Source organism: Mustela lutreola, chromosome 8 (assembly GCF_030435805.1).
Source record: "Mustela lutreola isolate mMusLut2 chromosome 8, mMusLut2.pri, whole genome shotgun sequence".
NCBI lineage: Eukaryota > Metazoa > Chordata > Mammalia > Carnivora > Mustelidae > Mustela > Mustela lutreola.
In genome coordinates, this window is record NC_081297.1 from 97,229,108 (window position 1) to 97,243,422 (window position 14,315).

A 14,315-nucleotide genomic window follows, 5' to 3' on the forward strand; every position below is an offset into this window, starting at 1 on the left:
TATCCCTTCCCCCACCTTCCTCCCCTCTGAAACTTCCAGATTTTTTCTTAGGGTCCATAGTCTCTCATGGTTCATCTCCCTCTCTGATTTCTCCTCCTTTGGATTTCCCTCCCTTCCCCTATAGGCCTCCATACTATTGCTTATGTTCCACATATGAGTGAAACTATAATTGTCCTTCTCTGTTTGGCTCACTTTACTTAACATAATCCCCTCCAGTTCCATCCATGTAGATAGATGCAAAAGGTGGGTATCCATAATTTCTGATGGCTGAATAATATTCCATTGTGTATATATATTACATCTTCTTTATCCATTAATCTGTTGAAGGACATCTCAGCTCCTTCCACAGTTTGGCTATTGTTGACATTGCTGCTATGAAAATTGGGGTGCACATGCCCCTTCATTTCACTATGTCTGTATCTTTGAGGTAAATACTCAGTAGTGTAATTGATGGGTCATAGTGTAGCTCTATTCTTAACATCTTGAGGAACTTCCATACTGTCTTCCAGTGTTGTACCAACTTGCATTCTCACCAATAGTGTAAGACGGTTTCTGTTTCTTCTCATCCTCACCAACTTTTGTTGTTTCCTATTTTGTTAATTTTTGCCATTCTAACTGGTATAAGGTGGTTATCTCAGTGTGGGTTTGATTTGCATTTCCCTAATGGGTAGTAATGTTGGATATTTTTTCATGTGTCTGTTAGCCATTTGTATGCCTTTTTTGAGAAGTGTCTGTTCATGACTTCTCATTTTTTGACCGGATGCCCACTTTCACCACTATTGTTCAACATCATACTAGAAGTCCTAGCAACAACATTCAGAAAACAAAAGGAAATAAAAGTCTCCAAATTGGCGAAGAAGAAGTCAAACTCTCCCTCCTCACAGAAGACATCATACTTTATGGAAAACCCAAAAGATTCCACTCCCAAATTATTAGAACTCATACTGCAATTTAGCAATGTGGCAACATACAAAATCAATGCACAACAGTCAGTAGCTTTCTTATTCAGAAACTATAGAAAGAGAAAATAAAGAATCAATTCCAGTCACAATAGCAACACAAACAATAAGGTACCTGGGAATAAACCTAACTAAAGAGGTTAAGGACCTATACTCTAGAAACTACAGAACAATTATGAAAGAAATTGAGGAAGACACAAAAAGATGGAAAGATATTCGATGCTCATGGATTGGAAGAATAAACATTGTTAAAATGTCTATCCTCCCCAGAACTACTGATGCTTTCAATGCCATCCTGTTAAACTACCATTGTCAGTTTTTTTAAAAAGCTGGAACAAAACATCCTAAAATTTATATGGAACCAGAAAAGACCCTGAGTTGCCAAGGGAAGGATGAAATTCAAAAACAAAGGTGATGGAGACATCACCTGCCTAACTTCAAGCTATATTACAAAGCTGTGATCACCAAGATGGCATCAGCAATACAGCATGGTATTGGCACAAAACAGACACATAGACCAACAGAATAGAATAGAGACTCCAAAAATGGACCTTCAATACTATGGTCAGATAACCTTTGACAAATCAGGAAAAAATATCCAATGGAAAAATGATAATCTCTTCAGTAAATGGTGCTGGGAAAATTAGTCAGCTCTATACAGAAGAATGAAACTGGACTGTACCTTTATACCATACAAAAGATAAACTCAAAATGGATGAAAGACCTCAATGTGAGGCAGGAATCCATCAAAATCCTAGAGAAGAAAATAGGAAGTTACCCTTTGATATAGCCACAGTAACTTCTTTCAAGACATGTCTCCAAAGGCAAGTAAAACAAAAGCAAAAATGAGCTTTTGGGACTCCATCAAGATAAAAAGCTTATGCACAACAAAGGAAACAATGAACAAAACTAAGAGGCAGCCCACAGAATGGAAGAAAATATTTGCAAATGACATTACAAATAAAGGGCTAATATCCAAGATCTATAAAGAACTTCTCAAACTCAACACTCAAAAACTAATAATACACTTTCTTTTTAAAAGATTATTTGATTTGGAAGAGAGAGAGAAAGAGAAAACAAGCAGTGGGAGCAGCAACTAGAGAGAACAGAAGAAGCAGTCTCCACACTGAGCTGAGAGCTTGATATGGGGCTGGATTTCGAGATGATGGGATCATGACCTGAGCTGAAGGCAGAAGCTTAATTGACTGTCACACAGGTGTCCCTGAACTTATTCTTTATATTCTCTGTACTGATTTCTTATACTCTGATAGAACAATTATATGAATATTTAAAATCAAATTCATACAATATGTAAATGGGAGCTGTACCTAATTGGTAAAGTTGTGTTATGAACAGCCCAAGACTGTACACTCTCTGAAAAATAAGCATTTATTTCTCATCAACAGTTTGTGCTTTGGTGGGTTTTAGTTGATGGAGGCTTGGCATGGGCTTGACTCCAGACTCCAAATTCAGCTCAGATCTTTTTGATATATTTTTTTCTTTGAAGATCAGGATACCTGGTATAGCATTTTATAGTAGAGATTAGCAGTTGGGAGAAATGTGCTCCTTAATGCCTGGACTCTGAACTCATAAGTTATCACATTCCCACTCACATTATATTGTGAAAACAAGTCACAGGGCTGAATCTGTCATTGAATTTCTTCAAGGTGTACTCTTTTTAAAGTGATCAGATAGTAGAAATATAGTTTTATTGAACAACCTAATCTACCATAATAGCTATAAGATTATTTTTTTCATTATTATTTCATGAGATAGAGAAGTTTGTGAAAGAAAAATATTAGGAAATAAATGGAAAACCAAGTACTTTCTTATCTCCCCATCTAGTTTTTTTTTTCCTCTGTGCCAAAATTCTTGTAGTTTTGTATAGTACTAAACATCATCACATAGATTCTTGTACTAGGGTCCTGGGTCAATTTACAAATGGAAATACGTAGTATGGGGTAAAGTTTAAGGACATTGACAATGAAATCAGGCCTCTTCAGTGTAATTTCTAAATGCACACACTAGGCTTGTGTGTCAATTACATGACTGCTCTGGGTCAGTGTCTTGTCCTGGAAAATATGATAGATATAGTTATTCACAGAATTGCTTGAAGATTATTTGAACAGTCCCTCTTGGCACAAAAGTATTCACTAGGTTAGTCATTTTGACTTAAGAACTTGATGCTTCATTTCCATCATCTATAACATGATGACCATAATAGTAATCATCTGATAGGGCTGACATAAGAAATCAATAATATAATGCCTGAAGATCCTTAAAATGCAGGCTAACCACATGATGTTCTTGCTATATGTGGTATCTTCATATTTTGTTTTTTGAAATATTCAAATAAAGACTGATTTCCAAGAACACTAAAGGTCTGAAACTGACTTCTTCTTTCACCCATCCAATTTCTATTGTTATAATATATTTGTTTAACTGGACATCAGATATATATTCTGACTTAATCACTTCCATCATGAAGATCAAAAACATTAGCATTTTTAAATATTTTTTCTATCTTTAGCAGCTTTTATTAATTTGTGTTCCTCTGCCATTCGTTTTTAATGAACTATTTGTTTTTTTATATTATTAAATTCAATTAACATATAGTGCATTATTAGTTTCAGAGGTGGAGTTCAGTGATTCATCAGTCTTATATAATACCCAGTGCTCTTTACATCACATGCTTTCCTTAATGTCCATTACCCAGTTACCCCATCTCCCAATCTCCTCGCCTCAATCAAACCTCAGATTATTTCCTATGGATAAGAATCTCCTATAGTTTGCCTCCCTCTCTGATTTCATCTTGTTTTATTTTTCCTTCCCTTTCCTTTTGACCCTCTGTTTTGTATCTGAAACTCCACATGTAAGTGACATCATAGGATAATTGTTTTTCTCTGATTGACTTATTTCACTTAGTGTAATACCTTCTAGTTCCATCCATGTCTTGTAAATGGTAATATTTCATTTTTTTTAATGGTTGGATAGTACCCCATTGTATAATATATACCACATATTCTTTATCTGCTCATCTGTCAATGGACATCTGGGCTCTTTCCATACTTTAGTTATTGTGGACATTGCTGCTATAAATATTGGGGTGCAGGTGCCCCATTTGGATCACTACATTTATATCTTTGGGGTAAATACCCAGTAGCACAATTGTTGAGTCTTAGGGTAGCTCTATTTTCAACTTTTTGAGGAACTTCCATACTGTTTTCCAGAGTGGCTGCACCACTTTGCATTTTCACCAACAGTTTAAGAGGGTTTCCCTTTCTTCTCATCCTCACCAACATTTGCTATTTCATAACTTGCTAATTTTAGCCATTCTGACTGGAGTGAAATGGTATCTCTTTGTTTTGATTTTATTTCCTTGACGCTGAGTGAAGTTGGATATTTTTTCATGTGTCGATTGGCCATGTGTATGTCCACTTTGGAGAAATGTCTGTTCATGTCTTCTGCACACTTCTTGACTGGACTATTTGTTCTTTGGGTGTTGAGTTTGTTAAGTTCTTTATAGATTTTGAATACTAGCTCTTTATCTGATTAGACATTGGCAAATATCTTCTCCTATTCTATCAGTTGTTTTTTGGTTTTGTCTACTGTTTCCTTTGCTGTACAAAAAGATATTTGAATTTGAAAACAGGGTTTTAAAAATAGAATACATGTTTATGTATGGACCCTAAACAAGAGTAAGATTTCTGTACATGCATTTCCATTTTTGAAATCAAGCTGCAATTATTTTTCTCTTATTGGTCAAGAACCCCATCCTCCTCACCCAGAGTTTTACTTTGGACGTATATAATGGTTGTCTTTCTTGGAATTGGAGATGTTTTTAAATGAATTTTCAATGTTTGGTAAGATAGCCTGTTTGGTTACTAGATTTGGGGAACCTAATGGTGCCTAGAAGAAGAAGACAATGAAATTCCCTTTTCCTTCCAGTGCTGAGTATCCCATCTACATATATGTAGTTCTTACCATGGAGAATGGAGAAAAGTAAGAGACAAACTACTTAATATTAACATTCTCATGTGGAAAGCCTTCCAATTTTCTCCCAAAGTATTTTTACATATCTGCATACTTCTGAAAAAGTGCCTAACATCTTACATGCTCCCATGTAAGAAGCCATGGGAAGTCTTTGGTAGAGTGAGCTTAAGTGGAGGATCCACCAAAAGCACTGGAGATATGTAAACATTGAACATTATTTTCAGGAAGTTAATCAAGTGTGAAGTCAGAATAAGAAGAGTCATGGAGGGGTGCGTGGGTGGGGCAGTCAGTTAAGTGTCTGACTCTAGATTTTGGCTCAGGTCATGACCTCAGGATCATAAGATGGAGCTTGTGTTCAGTTTCATACTCATTGCAAAGTCTGCTTATGACTCTCTTTCCCTCGCCTATACCCAGCCCCTAACTTTCAAATAAATAAATTTTTTAAAAAATGACCATACTCTCTTGATGATTATAGCTTTGCAACATACCTTGAAGTCCAGAATTGAGATGCCTCCTGCTTTGGCTTTCTTTTTTCAATATTCCCTTAGCTATTTGGGGGCTTTTCTTGTTCTATACAAATTTTAGGGTTGTTTGTTCTAGCTCTCTGAAAAATTCTTGTGATGTTTTGGTAAGGATTGCACTGAATGCATGGATTGCCATGGGTAGCATAGCTGTTTCAACAATATTTGTTCTTCCAATCCATGAGAATGAAATGTTTTTAAATTTCTTTGTGTCTTCCTCAATTTCTTTCATAGGTGTTCTATAGTTTTTAGATTACAGGTCCTTTACCCTTTGGTTAGGTTTATTACTGTGTATCTTATGGGTTTTGGTGTCATTGTAAATGGAATAAATTCCTTGATTTCTACTTATTCTGTTTCATTGCTAGTATATTGAAATGCTATTGACTTCTGTGCATTGATTTTATATCCTGCACCTTTGCAGAATTCCTGTACGAGTTCTAGTGATTTTTTTTTTTTTTTTGGTGTAGTTCTCTGGATTTTCTACATAAACTATCATGTCATCTAATAAGAGTGAAAGTTTGACTTCTTTCCATTCTTGATAGGAATACAAACTGGTGCAGCCACTCTGAAAAACAGTATGGAAGTTCCTGAAAAAGTTCAAAATAGAGCTACCTTATGACCCAGCAAGTAAATACACTACTAGGTATTTATCCAAAGGATACATTGTGATTTGAGGGAGCACATGCACCCCAGTGTTTATAGCAGAAATGCCCACAATAGCCAAAATATCGAAAAAGTCTTGATGTCTGTCAAGAGGTGAATGGATAAAGAAGAAGTAGTATATATAGAATGGAATATTACTCAGCCATCAAAAAGAATGGAATTGCACTGTTTGCAATGATGTGGATAGAACTGGAGGGTGTTATGATAGGCAAAATAAGTCAGTAAGAGACAGTCAAATACCATGATTTCACTCATATATGGAATCTAAGAAACAAAACAGATAAGCATAGGGGAAGTGAAGAAAAAATATAAAATAAGATGAAAATTGAGAGGCAAACTATAAGATATGCTAAACTCTAGGAGAAAAACTGAGGGTTGTTGGAGGGGAGATGGATAGGAGGAAGGAACAACTGGGTGGTAGTCATTAAGGAGGGCACTTGAGGTAATGAGCCCTGGGTGTTATAGCCAAATAATGTATCATTAAATTCTACCTCTGAAACTTGAAAGAAAGAAAGGAAGAAAGAAAGAAAGAGGAGTAAGAGAGAAAAGAAAAGGAAAGAAAGAAAAGAAAAAAGAAAGTCTCAGATAATTCAGGGAAATAAAGATCAACATGGTAGTTTTCTCTGTGTCTAACTTTCTGAGAATATACATTAGGTGTTGAATATTATGGGATTGTTATTCTAGTTCCCAGAGATAAGCAATACTCATTTCCATACTAGATTCAGAAAAGATGGTGCCTTTTATAATTTACTGTGGTTGCAGCAGAGGAGAAAGTGTATTCTTTGCAGGCACTCAGTTCCAAAAAAAATGAAAAGGACAAAGCTGTGTCTGTCCACTCTTGTGTAACAAATTTATTAATCTGAAAATTTTATATTCTGAAAATTAATGGGTTTTAAGTTATGGATAAAATAAGAATTTAACATTAAAAGTTGTTCCTCTCCTCTTAATTAAAACCATTGCTTCTTTGTGGATCCTCTTAAAGCAATATGCAAATATTTAGCTTTTGTCCTCCTCAAATGCTCTGGCTTGGATAAGAATAATAATGGAATCTGAGAGGGGATCAAAAATAATTTTTTTAAAGAATTTATTTATTTATTTGACAGACAGAGATCACAAGTAGGCAGAGAGGCAGGCAGAGAGAGAGAGGAAGAAGCAGGCTGCCTGCCGAGCAGAGAGCCCAATGCAGGACTCGATCCAAGGACCCTGAGATCATGACCTGAGCTGAAGACAGAGTCTTAACCCACTGAGCCACCCAGGTGCCCCAAAAATATTTTTCACAAGAGAGATCAACGTGATAATATCAAAAGTTATAACACATGTAATTAGCATCTTACAAGGAAAGGGAAACAATTAGCAGAAGGTTATTTTAAGAAATAATGGCTGAAGCTAATTCAAATTTGTTGAAAAACACCAAGTTGAATTCAGAAAGCCCAGCAAAACCCAAATAAAACAAATAAAAATTAAATTACAGGCATTGTAGTTATACTTCTGAAATAGACAAAAAATATTGAAAGCAATGACAGAATAACAACACTTTATATGCTTAGAAATTCATTAGAAATAATTAAATGTAGGGGATAATAAAATAATCATCTCAAGTAAAAAAAAAAAAACCCTGCTAACCCAGAATTTGATATCATTAATAGCTTTAAAGATGAATGAAAATTAAGACATTTTCAAAAAACTTCTCGGAAAATCCATCACCAGCAGACCTGCAGTATAAGTGTTAAAGAAAGGAAACTTGTCAGGTTTACATGTAAGTTTCATTAGAAAACTGGGTGTTATACTCAACACTATATTAAAAACTAATGATACAGTATATGTTGACTAATTGAACATAATATTAAAATTAATCAATTAAAATTAAAAATATAAAAAAAGAAAACTGGGTATTTAGGGTAGCATAAGGATATGTAAAGTTATAAATATCTAGGTAAATAGGAAAGACACTCTTCTGCTAGTTTCCTTGCAGTGTGCTAACTATTCAAAGCAAAATTTGTAAGATTCTTCCTGTTTTTACAATGTACATAATAAGTAATACATATGACAACCATATGCCATAATGGGTAGAGGAGAAGATCAACAAACCTGTTCCATACAGGATTCTTAAATTGGACAACTAATTCTACCTAGACTGTGGAAAGTTAAGAGTATATACTGGAATGTCTTCCATCTTTTTGTGTCTTCTTCAACTTCTTTTATGAGTGCTCTGTAGTTCCTCGAGTACAGATCCTTTACCTCTTTGGTTAGGTTTATTCACAGGTATCTTATGGTTCTTGGTGCTATAGTAAATGGAATCGATTCTCTGATTTCCCTTTCTGTATTTTCATTATTAGTGTATAAGAAAGCCACTGATTTCTGTACATTGACTTTGTATCCTACCACATTGCTGAATTGCTGTATGAGTTCTAGTAGTTTGGGGGTGGAGTCTTTTGGGTTTTCCGTATAAAGAATCATGTCATCTGCGAAGAGAGTTTGACTTCTTCATTACCAATTTGGATACCTTTTATTTCTCTTTATTGTATGATTGCTGTTGCTAGGACTTCTAATACTATGTTGAACAACAGTGGTGAGAATGGGCATCCCTGTCGTGTTCCTGATCTCAACGAAAGGCTGCAAGCTTTTTCCCATTGAGGATGATATTTACTGTGGGTCTTTCATAGATAGATTTTATGAAGTTCAGGAATGTTCCCTCTATCCCTATATTTTGAAGCATTTTAATCAGGAATGGATGCTGGATTTTGTCAAATGCTTTTTTTACATCAATTGAGAGAACCATATGGTTCTTCTCTCTTCTCTTATTAATTTGTTCTATCACAATCAAAAGCTTCTGCACAGCAAAGGAAACAACCAACAAAACAAAGAGGCAACCCATGGAATGGGAGAAGATATTTGCAAATGACAGTACAGACAAAAGGTTGATATCCAGGATCTATAAAGAACTCCACAAACTCAACACACATAAAACAGAAAATCATATCAAAAAATGGGCAGAAGATATGAACCGACACTTCTCCAATGAAGACATACAAATGGCTATCAGACACATGAAAACATGTTCATCATCACTAGCCATCAGGAAGATTCAAATTAAAACCACATTGAGATGTCACCTTACACCAGTTAGAATGGCCAAAATTAGCAAGACAGGAAACAACATGTGTTGGAGGAGATGTGGAGAAAGGGGAACCCTCTTCCACTGTTGGTGGGAATGCAAGTTGGTGCAGCCTCTTTGGAGAACAGTGTGGAGATTCCTCAAGAAATTAAAAATAGAACTTCCCTATGACCCTGCCATTGCACTATTGGGTATTTACCCCAAAGATACAGATGGAGTGAAAAGAAGGGCCATCTGTACCTCAATGTTTATAGCAGCAATGGCCACGGTTGCCAAACTGTTGAAAGAACCAAGATGCCCTTCAACGGACGAATGGATAAGGAAGATGTGGTCCATATACACTATGGAGTATTATGCCTCCATCAGAAAGGACGAATACTCAACTTTTGTAGCAACATGGATGGGACTGGAAGAGATTATGCTGAGTGAAATAAATCAAGCAGAGAGAGTCAATTATCATATGGTTTCACTTATTTGTGGAGCATAACAAATAGCATGGAGGACATGGGGAGATAGAGAGGAGAAGGGAGTTGGGGGAAATTGGAAGTGGAGGTGAACCATGAGAGACTATGGACTCTGAAAACAATCTGAGGGTTTTGAAGGGGCAGGGGGTGGGAGGTCAGGGTGCCAGGTGGTGGGTATTATAGAGGGGTTGTATGGACAGAAGGATAGCATGGATTGCATGGAGCACTGGGTGTGGTGAAAAAATAATGAATACTGTTATGCCAAAAATAAATAAAAAATAAATTTTAAAAAAAGAGTATATACTGGAATCTTAGAACAACCACTAAAAATAAAATGTAAACAGGGATAGTCTAGAAGCCAATGTACTAATTGAAATGGAGTTCTAAAAAAATATTCAAATAATCCCAGAGAAGGCAGGCACAGAGTGCACAAAGAACAAATAAATTATAAATCCAGTAGTATGTAATTTTGGAATTAACACTTATATACTATGAATAATATATAAATGATATCATTAAGAAAAGAATTCTTCTATCCCAAATTCCTACTCTGTTTTTTTTTTTGTTGTTGTTGTTCACCATAAATACGTGCTATCTAGATTAAATTAGTATTTTTTGGCATTTCAGTTTAGGCTGCCTTCCCTTGAAATGGATATAGTATTTCCCAGACTACAAAGAAATGGGTTTAAAAAGAAGTGTTATGTTTCTTATTTTTAAATCTCCAAATATAATTAGCAGATAAAAAATAAAGCCCTTATCTTTCATCCACATAATCATTGCCATTATCTTCCACATAGTAAAGAAAAAAATCCCTATATGTACAGTTTATCACAGACAAAAATAATTTCCCAGAGTTCAGTGATCATTTTTGCTGAAGATAAAGTTCTGTGGCTATTCTCAACCCAGGCCACAGAGGATTTGGAAGCTACAATAAAAATTGAAAATCATTCAAAAAAAAAAAAAAAGAAAAAAGAAGAAGAAAGAGAAGGAGAAGAAAAGTAAAAGAGAAAAAAACCCAAATGATAAAATTCTTGAATATTGATTATAAAGTAAAAATATTTAGGGTCAATAAATGTATAAGGGATACAGAGGGACCATTAAAAAAGAAGTTAGTGTCTGAGGGTTGGGTGATGGGGAAAACCCAGAGAAATTTGAAAAAGCCAAAAAGAAGTATTCTAGAAATGTAAATTAAAACATTTAAAAGAATAATTGGTGTAGTGATTAAAGAACAAATTAGAAAGAATTAAGGAGAAAGTAAGTGAATTGAATGAACACTTGAAAACAAGAGAAAAGGAGGGAGAAACTATAAAAGCTACTCAGGCATGAGGGATAACATTTGCAGCATGGGTCAGGATCATAGGGAAAATTCAGATAAGCCATATTGGAAGAGAGCATATGTGGTGGTAGTCAGGACTGGTAGTCCACTGGATCCTCCCATTCAAGAAACACAGTTCATCACTATTGGAAAAGATACCTTTAATGAACACCATGCTGCATCATAGTAAAACTATTTTTAATTTCCATCCTTCCATTTTCTTTAAAAACTATGACAAATTGGATTTTTGCCCCAATTATTCATTGGAATAATTCCCTATTTTATACATAAAATAATAAAATCTCATTTTAGTGATTAGCAGCAGCATTTGACAAGAGTGGGTCTTTCATTCCTACTAGAAACAAGTTTCTCACTTGGTACTCAAGGCAATACCTTTTCTTAGATTTGAGTCCCATCTCATCATTACACCTTTAGTCTTGTTGCTGATTTCACCTCTTCTCCTCTTCCTCTTTACATGAGAGAGTCGCAGAGCTTATCCTAGAACTTCCTCTTACTTATATCCACTTTAAGTTCCTCGGTGGTATTCTCAGTTACGTAGTTTTAAGCAACACATGCAAGCTGAAGAGCCCAATTTTATGCTTTCTGCCCCAAACCTCACCATTCATCTCAGGGCACTGATATTTGAGTCCCTATTCAACTGCTCCTCTTGTGTGTTTAATGGATTAGTCACACTTGACATATCCAATCCAAACACAGTCTCCTAATCACAACTACCTCATGTACAGTCTTTTCCATCTTAGTGAATGGAAACAGATTTTATCTGTTTTCAGATACTCAAGGTACAGCACATGCTTCATCCATGACTCCTCTCCTTTCTCATGCCACATTCTCACATTAGAGTCTTGTTAACACTGACTTCAAAGTATTCCAGAGTCCAATCTCTTATCACCATTGCCATGCTTTACCTTAGTCCAGACCACCCCATATCTTGCCTGTAGGATTTTGCGTTTCCCTTTTTTTGCTCATAATTCTTGAATTTCATCTATCTGCCAAGTTGAGACTAGTAAAGTATAATCAGAGCATCTTACTCATGTGATCTTGCTTCTTGATAAAGAAGGGACAGCCTTACTTAACAAAAACCTGGGTGATTTGAGCCCTCTTCCAACATGCTTTGTAATATAGCATTGGTCAATATTTTCTTCATTATCTACTCCAAACCTCCAACCAAGGAGTCTTTACAGACACATTATCACCATGAAAATTCAAAACCAAAAATATGTTATCTCTCTCTTTTTGTGCTATGTGTGTATCTGTGCTTTTTACATAGAATGAGCAAGATTTTTTTACTACCAACATCACAGGAATTCAATTATAAGAAATATTATTAAAAAACATAGACCAACAAATGGGACAACCTGAAATGGATAAATTCCTTGAAACATGAACTACCAAACCCAAAACAGGAAGAAATAAGTAAGAACCATATGATCCTTTCAACAGATGCAGAAAAAGCATTTGACCTTGTGCAACATCAATTCACAATTTATAAAAACCAAAGAACAAAGAACAAAAAACCTCAGTAATGTAGGGATACAGGAACATAATTAAAAGTAATAAAGACCACATATGAACCATGCACAGCTAATATCATCCTCAATAGAGAAAAATCGAGAACTTTTCCTCTATATTGAGGAAGAAGACAGGGATGTCCACTGTGACCATTGTTATTTAACATAGTACTGGTGGTCCTGGCCTCAACAGTCAGACAACATAAAGAAAGGAAAGGCATCCAAATCAGCAGGGAAGAAGTCAAACTTTCACTATTTGCAGATGACATGATACTGTATAGAGAAAACCGAAAAGACTGTATGAAAAAATTACTACAACTGATCCAGGACTTCAGTAAAGTCACAGAGTATAAAATCAAATGTACAGAAATCTGTTGCATTTCTGTAGTGCAGTAATAAAGCAGCAGAAAGAGAAATCAAGGAATCGACCCCATTTACCACTGCACCAAAATCATGAGCTACCTAATAAAATTCACAAAAGAAGTAAAAGATCTGTGCTCTGAGTACTATAAAACAGTAATGAAAGAACTTGAGGTGGACACAAAGAAAGTATGTAATGCCAAGACTACACAACCCGTGTGAAAATAGAGCTTACATACTATTAAAAGACCTGAATTTTCAGATCTCAGCATTTGTGACTGAGAAAAAAGCAAGCTAACAGCATGGGTGGTCAAGCCTCTGACCACAGAATCTTGTGGAACATAAACATTTCTCAGAGTCATGTCGCAATTAACTGACACACCACAAGCTGAAAGTCTCGGACATTCTGGAGGTGTGTGATGAGATAGTGTCTTCAAAACAGCCCAAGTGTAAGGATTTCCTGTTCAAATTTTAAGTCACACATTGATAAAGAATCTACCTTTTCTACTACTGCTTCACTTTGAAAACTTTGAGAGCTGGCGGTCTGGGAAGACCACAGATACTATCTGTTTACAAGAGTAACCTGGTCTCCCACTGCAAGATGCATGACTTTCTGCCCAATAGAAGGTATGTGTCACTCCTCCACTGTCTCTCTCCTAGCCACCTCATTTAGTGTGAGATTACAAATGCTGGGTGGGATACACCTGAGGTACAACTAATACACAGTGAAATCACAGAGGACACTGATTATCCCTATTCTAACAATTCTGGGTCACAAACAGGAGTAAATATGAAATATGTCAGAGAATTTCTTGAAGTATTCAAATTCTTGCCCGTGGAGAAGTAATCATGTATATACACACACATATAATAAAGGTTTATAAATCAATATAATTTCAAGTGAAATCTTATAAGCATCATGCATGACAAGGTACAGTTAATTTGGATCTGACATCATATAATTACACATATTTTTGATATTTAACCTAGCCCAGGCTTTAAAAATAGTTTTTAAAATACAATCTTGCAAGCATGAAGACTAACTATAATTCCTCATATACTTTCTTAGTTAAATAAAACCAGTTTAATTTTTCATATCAGGATGAGGAAACTTCCATAATATGGTAATTTAAACTTACCTATAAACAATGATACGATTTCTAAAACATTTGAACAAAACTTTTCAAAGTTTTACTGCATTGATGAAACAAACACTCCCATGAATCATGTTGCATGGTCTAACTGATATGAGTCAGAAACAGTAATATGGTATGGTGCTAAAAATATAATTAAAACAAGACTTAAAAAATCTGATTAATCTAGGTGTTTTACATGCATCACAGCTTACATATTTTTATTCCCATTATAGATTAGTAAACTAGATAGCTGGACATGA